Raw genomic sequence first — 10571 nt, 5'->3', positions numbered from 1 at the left:
AAAGGGACAAGGACAAGTGGTCACCCTTATTAATAATAATAATAATAAAATGTATTTATATATCGCCACCATATTCCGCAGCGCTTTACAAATTCATAGGGTTCATGTACGACACAAAAGTAACTGGCTAATATACAAACGGAAAATGCAAATGTGATCGCACACTGCATCCAGCACTCTGCTAATATACAACTGATACACTAGGAGTCAGGGCCCTGCTCGCAAGAGCTTACAATCTATGAGGAACAGCGCCACACTTCTCCATAGGTTATGTCCGGTATTGCAGCACCATTAGGGCTCATGCACACGACCATAGGTATTTTGCGATCCGCAAAAAATACGGATGGCGTCCTTGTGACATCTGTATTGCATCCATTTTTTTTGCTGATCCATTGTAACAATTCCTATCCTCGTCCGCAAAAACAGACAAAAATAGGACATGTTCTGTCTATTTTTTGCGGGGCTACTGAATGGACATACGGAGGCGGACAACACATGGTGCATTTTTTGCGGACTCGTTGAAATGAATGGGTCCACATCCTATCTGCATGAAAAACGGAACGGACACGGAAACAAAATACGTTTATGTGCATGAGCCCTTACAGTGAATGCAGCGGAGATGCAATACCACATATAACCTGTGGACAGGTGTGGTGCTGTTTTTGGAATAATGCAGATTTTTTATTTATTTTTTGTAATCCTGGACATCCACGGTATGTGCTTGAATTTTACAAGGAGCAGTGCAATACATGGGGGCAGCATAATAAACCAGTGGGGCTTGGCTTTATACACTGCTCAAAAAAATAAAGGGAACACAAAAATAACACATCCTAGATCTGAATTAATTAAATATTCTTCTGAAAAACTTTGTTCTTTACATAGTTGAATGTGCTGACAACAAAATAACACAAAAATAAAAAAATGGAAATCAAATTTTTCAACCCATGGAGGTCTGGATTTGGAGTAACACTCAAAATTAAAGTGGAAAAACACACTACAGGCTGATCCAACTTTGATGTAATGTCCTTAAAACAAGTCAAAATGAGGCTCAGTAGTGTGTGTGGCCTCCACGTGCCTGTATGGCCTCCCTACAACGCCTGTGCATGCTCCTGATGAGGTGGCGGACGGTCTCCTGAGGGATCTCCTCCCAGACCTGGACTAAAGCATCTGCCAACTCCTGGACAGTCTGTGGTGCAACGTGACGTTGGTGGATAGAGCGAGACATGATGTCCCAGATGTGCTCAATTGGATTCAGGTCTGGGGAACGGGCGGGCCAGTCCATAGCATCAATGCCTTCGTCTTGCAGGAACTGCTGACACACTCCAGCCACATGAGGTCTAGCATTGTCTTGCATTAGGAGGAACCCAGGGCCAACCGCACCAGCATATGGTCTCACAAGGGGTCTGAGGATCTCATCTCGGTACCTAATGGCAGTCAGGCTACCTCTGGCGAGCACATGGAGGGCTGTGCGGCCCTCCAAAGAAATGCCACCCCACACCATTACTGACCCAATGCCAAACCGGTCATGCTGGAGGATGTTGCAGGCAGCAGAACATTCTCCTCGGAGTCTCCAGACTCTGTCACGTCTGTCACATGTGCTCAATGTGAACCTGCTTTCATCTGTGAAGAGCACAGAGCGCCAGTGGCGAATTTGCCAATCTTGGTGTTCTCTGGCAAATGCCAAACGTCCTGCACGGTGTTGGGCTGTAAGCACAACCCCCACCTGTGGACGTCGGGCCCTCATATCACCCTCATGGAGTCTGTTTCTGACCGTTTGAGCAGACACATGCACATTTGTGGCCTGCTGGAGGTCATTTTGCAGGGCTCTGGCAGTGCTCCTCCTGTTCCTCCTTGCACAAAGGCGGAGGTAGCGGTCCTGCTGCTGGGTTGTTGCCCTCCTACGGCCTCCTCCACGTCTCCTGATGTACTGGCCTGTCTCCTGGTAGCGCCTCCATGCTCTGGACACTACGCTGACAGACACAGCAAACCTTCTTGCCACAGCTCGCATTGATGTGCCATCCTGGATAAGCTGCACTACCTGAGCCACTTGTGTGGGTTGTAGACTCCGTCTCATGCTACCACTAGAGTGAAAGCACCGCCAGCATTCAAAAGTGACCAAAACATCAGCCAGGAAGCATAGGAACTGAGAAGTGGTCTGTGGTCACCACCTGCAGAACCACTCCTTTATTGGGGGTGTCTTGCTAATTGCCTATCATTTCCACCTGTTGTCTATCCCATTTGCACAACAGCATGTGAAATTGATTGTCACTCAGTGTTGCTTCCTAAGTGGACAGTTTGATTTCACAGAAGTGAGATTGACTTGGAGTTACATTGTGTTGTTTAAGTGTTCCCTTTATTTTTTTGAGCAGTGTATATACATGTGTGTCACTGACTTCTTATTACTGGGTTGGGGGGGGGGGGGTTCACATACTTATAATCACCAGCACCTCCAATGAAAGAGCTCTATAGTAATATAGACATTGGACTTGTGTTAGGATTGACTGTGACCTCGGCAGCGTCTTCTTCAGGTGTAAGGACGTTTGGTTATTTGGGTGACATAATCGCACCGCTGACATAAGTTGCCGGCCTCGGATACATTCCAGATACAGATCAGTTACATATAATTACGATAATGTTACATATAATTACATGGTCTTTTATTGTTTATTCTTCGGAGTCAACAAGTTTAACCTGTTACTTAATCAGTTAGGTGATGTTTATAGGATTGGGGGGGGGGGGGGGGGGGGTAGTTACCAAGAGACAGATGACCAAGGGGCAATAAAAAGGGAACTAGGCCCTGAGGGATCCTGTGATTTTTACCTTTTAACCCTTTAGGCCCTCTCACACGGGCGAGAATTCCACGCGGGTGCAATGCACTGAATCCGGACCCATTCACTTCAATAGGGCTGTTCAGATGAGCGGTGATTTTCACGCATCACTTGTGCATTGCGTGAAAATCGCAGCATGTTCTATATTCAGCGTTTTTCACGCAACGCAGGCCCCATAGAAATGAATGGGGATGCGTGAAAATCGCAAGCTTTCTCAAGCAAGTGCGGATGCGGTGCGATTTTCACGCATGGTTGCTAGGAGATGATAAGGATATGCAACCCCGGACCCCATTAAAGTAAATTCACTGTATTATTTTCCCTTATAACATGGTTATAAGGGAAAATAATAGCATTCTTAATACAGAATGCTAAGTAAAATGTGGATTGAGGGGTTAAAAAAATAAATAAATGAACTCATCCTCTTGTCCGCGCAGCTGGCATCGTCTTCTTGCTTCTTCTTTCAGGACCTGCAAAAGGACCTTTGATGAAGTAATCGCGCTCACCACGTGGTGAGAGCAGTGACGTCAGCGCAGGTCCTGCTGAATAAAGATAGAAGATTTCTACTTCATCAAAGGTCCTTTTGTCCTTTTCCAGGTCCTGAAAGAAGACGATGCCGGCTGCACGATCAAATGGATAAGGTGAGTTATTTTTTTTTTCTTTTTTAACCCCTCAATCGACATTTTAGTAAGCATTCTGTATTAAGAATGCTATTATTTTCCCTTATAACCATGTTATAAGGGAAAATAATAAAATCTACATAACCCCAAACCCGAACTTCAGTGAAGAAGTCCGGATTCGGGTCTGGGTACCACATTCAGTTTTTTATCACGCGCGTGCAAAACACACTGCACCCACGCAATAAAAACTGAACAACGCAATGCAATGCAAAACTGACTGAAATTGCGTGCGCACTCGCGCGGGTTTCCCGCAGTGCACACGCGACGCATCCGGAGCAAATCCGGGACACCTGTGGGACAGAGACTATTTTCTTCCCCGCATGAAAACGCTGCATTTTCACACAGCTGCCACTAGGGGGAGCTCAATGCAAAGAGATTATTAAAGCTTCCATGGTAGTTGTATTAATTCCAGTTCAGTGAGCTCCCCCTAGTGGTGGCTGCAGGCAGACAGCTTTATAATAGAAGAGAAGCAGGAGATTTCTCAATTTATTTTTGCCAGTTTTTATGACCTAATTAGATTGAGAAATATTGTGTTCAGAATGAGCGCCATATATTTGAAGCACCTGTTCTGCCATAAAAGTCGGAAAATGCGGTTGAGGTCAAAGGCAACTTTTTTTTTTTTGCAATTTGTATTTAAAATTTCCACTTGATTAAAAAAAGAAAAACGTAAATTCGTCAGAGACCTGGTGCATTTGCATATGTTCTGCATTGCCTGGAAGTAATTGACAAGTGTACACTGGGAAACTAGGTGCATGGTAAGCCCATACTAAATTTTGCTATGGGGCCCTATGGTGGTAGTGTAGCAGTATGGAAAAATAGTCAGAAATAGGCAGGAGTCAGCAACAGGAGGTCAGCAGAGGTATCAGGGACAAAGAGTGCAGAAGTACAAGCGCAAGTCCATGTGGTAATACAAGAGGTACGGCAGAAGAAAATCCAAGGTCCACAACCTTCTAGGATAATACTTTATCACCAGGCTGCGTCCAGAGACAGGAACGAGGGTCAAATAGGTCACTAATGATGTCAACTTTGGATACCAGGAGCTTTGGCAACCCAATACTAATGAGAAGAAGAGCCTGGACTGGGCTTCCGGAATGGACAGGAGACAGACGAGGCTGGTTGTCCACCAACTACAAACCCAATGTAGAACACCCGGCAGCAGTGACAGGAACATCAGTCAAGCAAAGGCTATCACTAAGCCGAAACGTTGCATCTGGAATAAATTCCAATTCTTTGGACGTGCTGTCTACATTTTTTGTTTTTCCTCATTTTTGACATTTTTATATATAGTGCCAGACAGACTCAGTACAGCGGGGCATGGAGGCTGTTGCACTCAATACTAGGAAGCTGTGCAGCCTCCATGTGCGCAGTCCTGAGATTGTAGGATCAGACCACACGGTTTGTTTGTCTGTAACCACAGAGACACATAAACCTGTATGAAAGCCATATACACACACAAAACTATATGCAAACTTGCTTCATTTTTATTTTATTTTAGTTGCATCAGAGCAATATAAATGCTCATTGCAAAAATTTACACCCCCCCCCCCCTCCTCCTTTTTTTAAAGCAGTTACAGGAGTTGGTGTTTGACGACGGACTAGTTAATCTTTTATTGTTGCATTTTTGTATTTGTAAATCCAGAAACATAATGTGGATGTCACTTATATCATTGTCACTTGCTTCTACGAGTTAGCACGCAAATATAAACGGAGAGCACATATCACAGGGCAGCAGGAAGTTATGTCAATAATCTTATCTGTCTGTACCTCGAGCAAATATGGGGGCGAATGTAATCTTCAGCAGAACATTCTGGTATAAGGAATGGGTTGAGGGAAGATATTTGTTTTCTGCCCTCGGGGTCAAGTAGATCATGTGAAGAGAATAAATGGGACTTCATACTGGCCATTGTCTTCAAGCATGACTGAGTTATTTATAGTAGGTTCAATTAGTCATTTTGAAAGGTACTGATTATCTCTTTGTACCTGTTCCAAATACCTACCCTCTAGACCTATGACTCCAGTTTACACAAAGTATTTAAGGGCAGGACGGCAGGGATTGGATCATTCCTGCAGATACTCTTGTGACAAGACTGAAAAAGCAAGACACAACTAAGGTAGATATGGTTAATGACCGGCGGACTGAAACTTCTACATCCCTCTTTGCCAAGTCTGGGAGGAAGTTTTCAGGATTTGTGTCCAAACAACCAACCAGCCTGCTCCATCAACTGGACAAAGGTACAGTATCTGTCCAGCAGAAGCCAAATGCCAAGATGACCTCCAAAACTGTGTCAAGAGTGCCGTTAAATTCTGAAAAAACTCCAAGGACGGCCGAAGATTTTGAAAAAAACAATGTTTCCAGAGTTCCTCTTCTGCCAACCATTAGTTCCTCCACCCCAAGAAAGGCAAAGGTCTCCTTCCAACCCTCCCAACAGTTGGTGGTGAACAGAAGACGTCTATCCGCCCCAGAGGAATCCATAAACAGATTGCCCAAGCCGATCTTAAAGAAAAGACATTCAGTTTCGATGGTCTATGACCCACCAACACCTCAAAAAGACCATGTGGGCTTGTCGGCTCTTTGTAGTCTTCCTTGGCAAAGAGAGTTGTACTTCCCGCCCATCACCCACAATGGTATGCTGGTCTTCCTCGATGAGGATGGATCTCTTCCACCAATGCTTCGCCGGCTCAGTGGCGCCGATAGCTACAGTTACAGCCAAGAGTTTCTAGAGGCGCTCAATGATTTGAAGAACCGGCCAAGGTCGTGAGAGTTATGGTCAACGACCCCATCTGAGAACCAAAAACGCAAGTCCTTGAAGATTACTTACGCCTATTGTTAACTGTTATATTGTAATTCTATGGACATCCAGCTATAAGATATGCATGAAGTGATGACGTTTAGGAAGAATCTCATTCTCGTGACTTTTCTGAAGGACTATAGAGGGAGCCACACAGCTCTGCCAGACTCGTAAATGGCAGGTCCACCAATATATGCAGAAGTTTGGAAGCAAAGTGAGTGCAAAGTCCCCCCTTCAGTTTACAACTTATCTCTGAGGGTCTCAGAAGCCGGGCACCCTGAGATCAGTGAACTTTTAGAGGACCTTTGTAACCAAAAAAAAGACAGTTCCTTTAAGGAAAAGCAAACAGTGTCCACATTGTTCATGTGACTTTTACGTAATTTAATCTAGATCTCATATAAGGACAGATCTTAAGAAATATTCTATTTTTGTATTGTTTGTACTTATTTCTGATAGGACTTTATGGGAGTAGATCCATTGGGACTTACTTAGAAAAACTGGTGGAGGAGGTGCCTAAGGCATCCAATCAGGTAACTGCTTTAATTTGTCCAACTGAACTTGAAAAATGAAAGATGTCATTTGATTGGTCAACTTCGGCAGCATCACTTGGCGACAGCAACCAATCAGAGTTCGCCTTTCCTTTTTCCTATGTGATTCAGAACCACTGATTGCTCCTTGTTAACCAATCAGATGCCTCCTCTCATTTTTTTTTAGCGGTCCTTTGGAAAGTGATTGCCTCAACCTCACTGGTTGCTGATGGCGAAAAGGGGGGCCCCGTACTCCCTGCAGCCCCCCAGATATGAAGAGAGAAGCCGGTTGCGCATGCGTTTGGCCACTCCATTCATTTCTATAGGAGTCCTGGAGATAGCCAGCGCTCACCTATCTCTGGAACTCCCATAGCAATGAACGTGGTCGGCCTTTGTAGAATGCACTTAGTTCGGTTCGGGTGAGTGGTCCGCCAGAGAGCATGGATTTTATTTCAATGGCCCCGTTTGAACTAATTTCACTTAATTTTTGTTTTTCTATGTTTGTGTTTTTCACATCATTATTATTATTATTATTATTATTATTATTTTATAGTTAGGATGTTTGCTATATTCATCATCTAGATCTATTGACCTCTACAGATAATGGCGCCTCTCGCAGAAATAAGCATTTTTGTGTGTATAGTAAAATTAACAGGATTTTAAGCAGGTTAGCAAATATTTTGGATTATTGGACGGTCAGAGTAAGGGCTCGTGCACACGGATTCGCAAAACACAGATACTGGCCGTGTGCGTTCTGCATTTTGTGGAATGGATAGACTGTCTTCTATAGAACTGTCCTGTCCTTGTCCGTAATACGGACAAGAATAGGACATGTTGTATTTTTTCCCCCGGGTGCAACGGAAAAGACATATATACGGATGCGGATAGCGTACGGTGTGCTTTCCGAATCTTTTGCAGCTCCATTGAAGTGATAGGGTCTGCAAAACATGCGATCGGATGGGGACCAAAACCATGGTCATGTGCATGAGCCCTAAAGCAAACAATCGCAGAGTTGCTCCTGTATGATCCTGGACGGGGGGGGGCGTCCACGTATAAACACTGCAATGGGTGATCGCCTGTAATATATCGTTTTACACTAGAATTGTTCTGATTATATGATGTTTTATGTCCGTATTTATATCAATAAATTCTAAACCTGTCACTCAGCCTTTGAGGGTTATTTTGTGCTCAGTTCACATAGGTGTCTGATCATAACACACGTCATATCTCAATATAACCCGACGGACCCCTCTGACTCATCATGGGGTTCAGATTCTGCAAAATCTGAAGGAACAGCCAACAGAGGCTTTACAGAGGACCCGTCCGCTCTCCTGACATGTTGGTTTTAGTAAATCCTCAAAAACGAAAGCAATTCTGGAGCATCTCTTCTCAGAGCTCTGCGCTGTGCCATTGCTCTGTTAATCCTCCTAGAAATGTATGCATACATTGACATCTGTGTGTTGCTTATTTTCCTCGTCAAAAAGATGTGTCCTTACACAGTCTGGAACTATCGGCACTGATTGGAGCGTGTCAGAGTGTACAGGGACGCGCCCTTAACTGGTAACACTCAGATCTGAATCTATGCATGCTTTTCTAGGAGGAATAACAGAGGAACAGACGCAGAATTCTAAGACCATCCAGAATTGTTCTAGGATAGGAAATACAATTATTTACAATCCGTAGACCTGTCAGGAGAATCGGCATGTCGTCTTTGATTGACCTCATGCATATGCAACAGATCTGCGTTTGTCGCCACTAAGGCTAAGGCCTCCTGCACACGAACATGTGCGCCCCGTGGCCGTGCTGCGGCCCTCAATTTGCTCGAACACAGACCGTGGGGCAGCCGCAGCGGATCGCGGACCCATTCACTTTAATTTCTCCGCGATCCAGCAGTTCCGCAAAAAGATAGGACATGTTCTATCTTTTTGCGGAACGGAAGTACGGGACGAAAACCCCACGGAAGCACTCCGTAGTGCTTCCGTAGTGTTCCGTTCCATGCTTCTGTTCCGCACCATTCCGCATCTCCGGATTTGCGGACCCATTGAAGTGAATGGGTTCCGCATCCGTGATGCGGAATGCACACGGAACGGTGCCCGTGTATTGTGGATCCGCAAATGCGGTCTGCAATATGGCAACGGGACACCTACGGTCGTGTGCAGGAGGCCTAAGGGCTCGTTCACACAACCGTATGGCTTTTTCAGTGTTTTTGCGGGCCGTTTTTAACGGATCAGTTTTTCCATTTTTTGTTTCAGTAGTGTTTCCTGTTCCATTCCGTCGTTCCGTTCCATTTTTCCGTATGGCATATACAGTATGCAGTAATTACATAGAAAAAATAGGGCTGGGCATAACATTTTCAATAGATGGTTCCACAAAAACGGAACGGATACGGAATACATTCCGTATGTGTTCCGTTTTTTTTTGGTGGACCCATTGACTTGAATTGAGCCACGGAACGTGATTTGCGGGCAATAATAGGAGATGTTCTATCTTTGAACGGAAATACGGAAACGGAAGGCATACAGAGTACATTCTTTTTTTTTGCGGAACCATTGAAATGAATGGTTCCGTATACGGATCGTATACGGAACTCAAAAAACGGCTCGTATACGGAACGCAAAAAATGTTTGTGTGAACGAGCCCTAAAGAAGTGCTGCACCTCCTCTATCCGCTTCCATTAGACCGTCACTCGAGGAGGGACTTGGATGGGGCCACAAAACCCAAACTTTTTCATCCTATAAACTGTATATACAAGATGTGATGTATTTTTTGCGATCATCATCAGCATGTCCGTTCATGTAGCACAGGTGTAGCATTCTGCCGGCAGTCATACACTTTTATTTTATTGTTTTTATCAGCATACTAGCTTATGTTATTCAGGCTACAAAACCGACACGACACCCGTATGGTCTGAACAGGTTCCAAGATCATCATCCGCATGTCAGTTCATGTTATACAGGTGTAGCAGTCTGCCTGCAGTCATACACATTTATTTTATTATTCTTATCAGCATACCATTTTATGTTATTCAGGTTATAAAGCCAACACCTATATGGTCTGAACAGGCTTTAAGATTCAGGCTATAAGGCCCCTTGCAGACTAGCGTTCCTCCCGCAGCGAGTCCGCAGCGCAGCTCCCGTCCTGACCTCCCAGCACTGATGGGGGTCACATAGCTTTATATTGATTTATGATGCTATGTAACCCTTACAGTTCTGGAATGTATTGGCTAACACTAACATAATGCCACCATCATAAATCAATATAATGCTATGTGACCCCCATCAGTGCTGGGAGCTGCGCTGCGGACTCGCTGCGGGAGGAACGCTCGTCTGCAAGGGGTCTAAAGCTGATACTCTGCAAAGCCGCCACTCACATGGTCTGAACAGGCTCTAAGATAGCATGCCGATGTATTTTAAGTTCTGATATACGGGTAGACCAGTCTATCTGCAGTCACATATTTTTGGATCAGTATCAGTTTACAACCATACTTTCTTGTTTTACTAGATTTTCTACTGGATTTGCAAGGGTTAATACCCTTATCTCCCCTTTAGCTGCCACCCAACGCCTCACTCCCCTATAATTAGTGGATCATGTGACATTTGCACCTCTCTGAGTGCAGTCCGAAACGCGTTGACTGGTGTGGGGAGACGTCCTGCTATGTGCCATTTTTGGACTTTTTGGAAAATATTTGAAATAAAAAAAAATTCATGGTTTTACTCCAGACCCACTACTTTGTCTCTACAGTGCACATGC

This window comes from Bufo bufo, chromosome 9 (genome assembly GCF_905171765.1).
Source record: "Bufo bufo chromosome 9, aBufBuf1.1, whole genome shotgun sequence".
NCBI lineage: Eukaryota > Metazoa > Chordata > Amphibia > Anura > Bufonidae > Bufo > Bufo bufo.
This window is presented reverse-complemented; position numbering follows the sequence as displayed.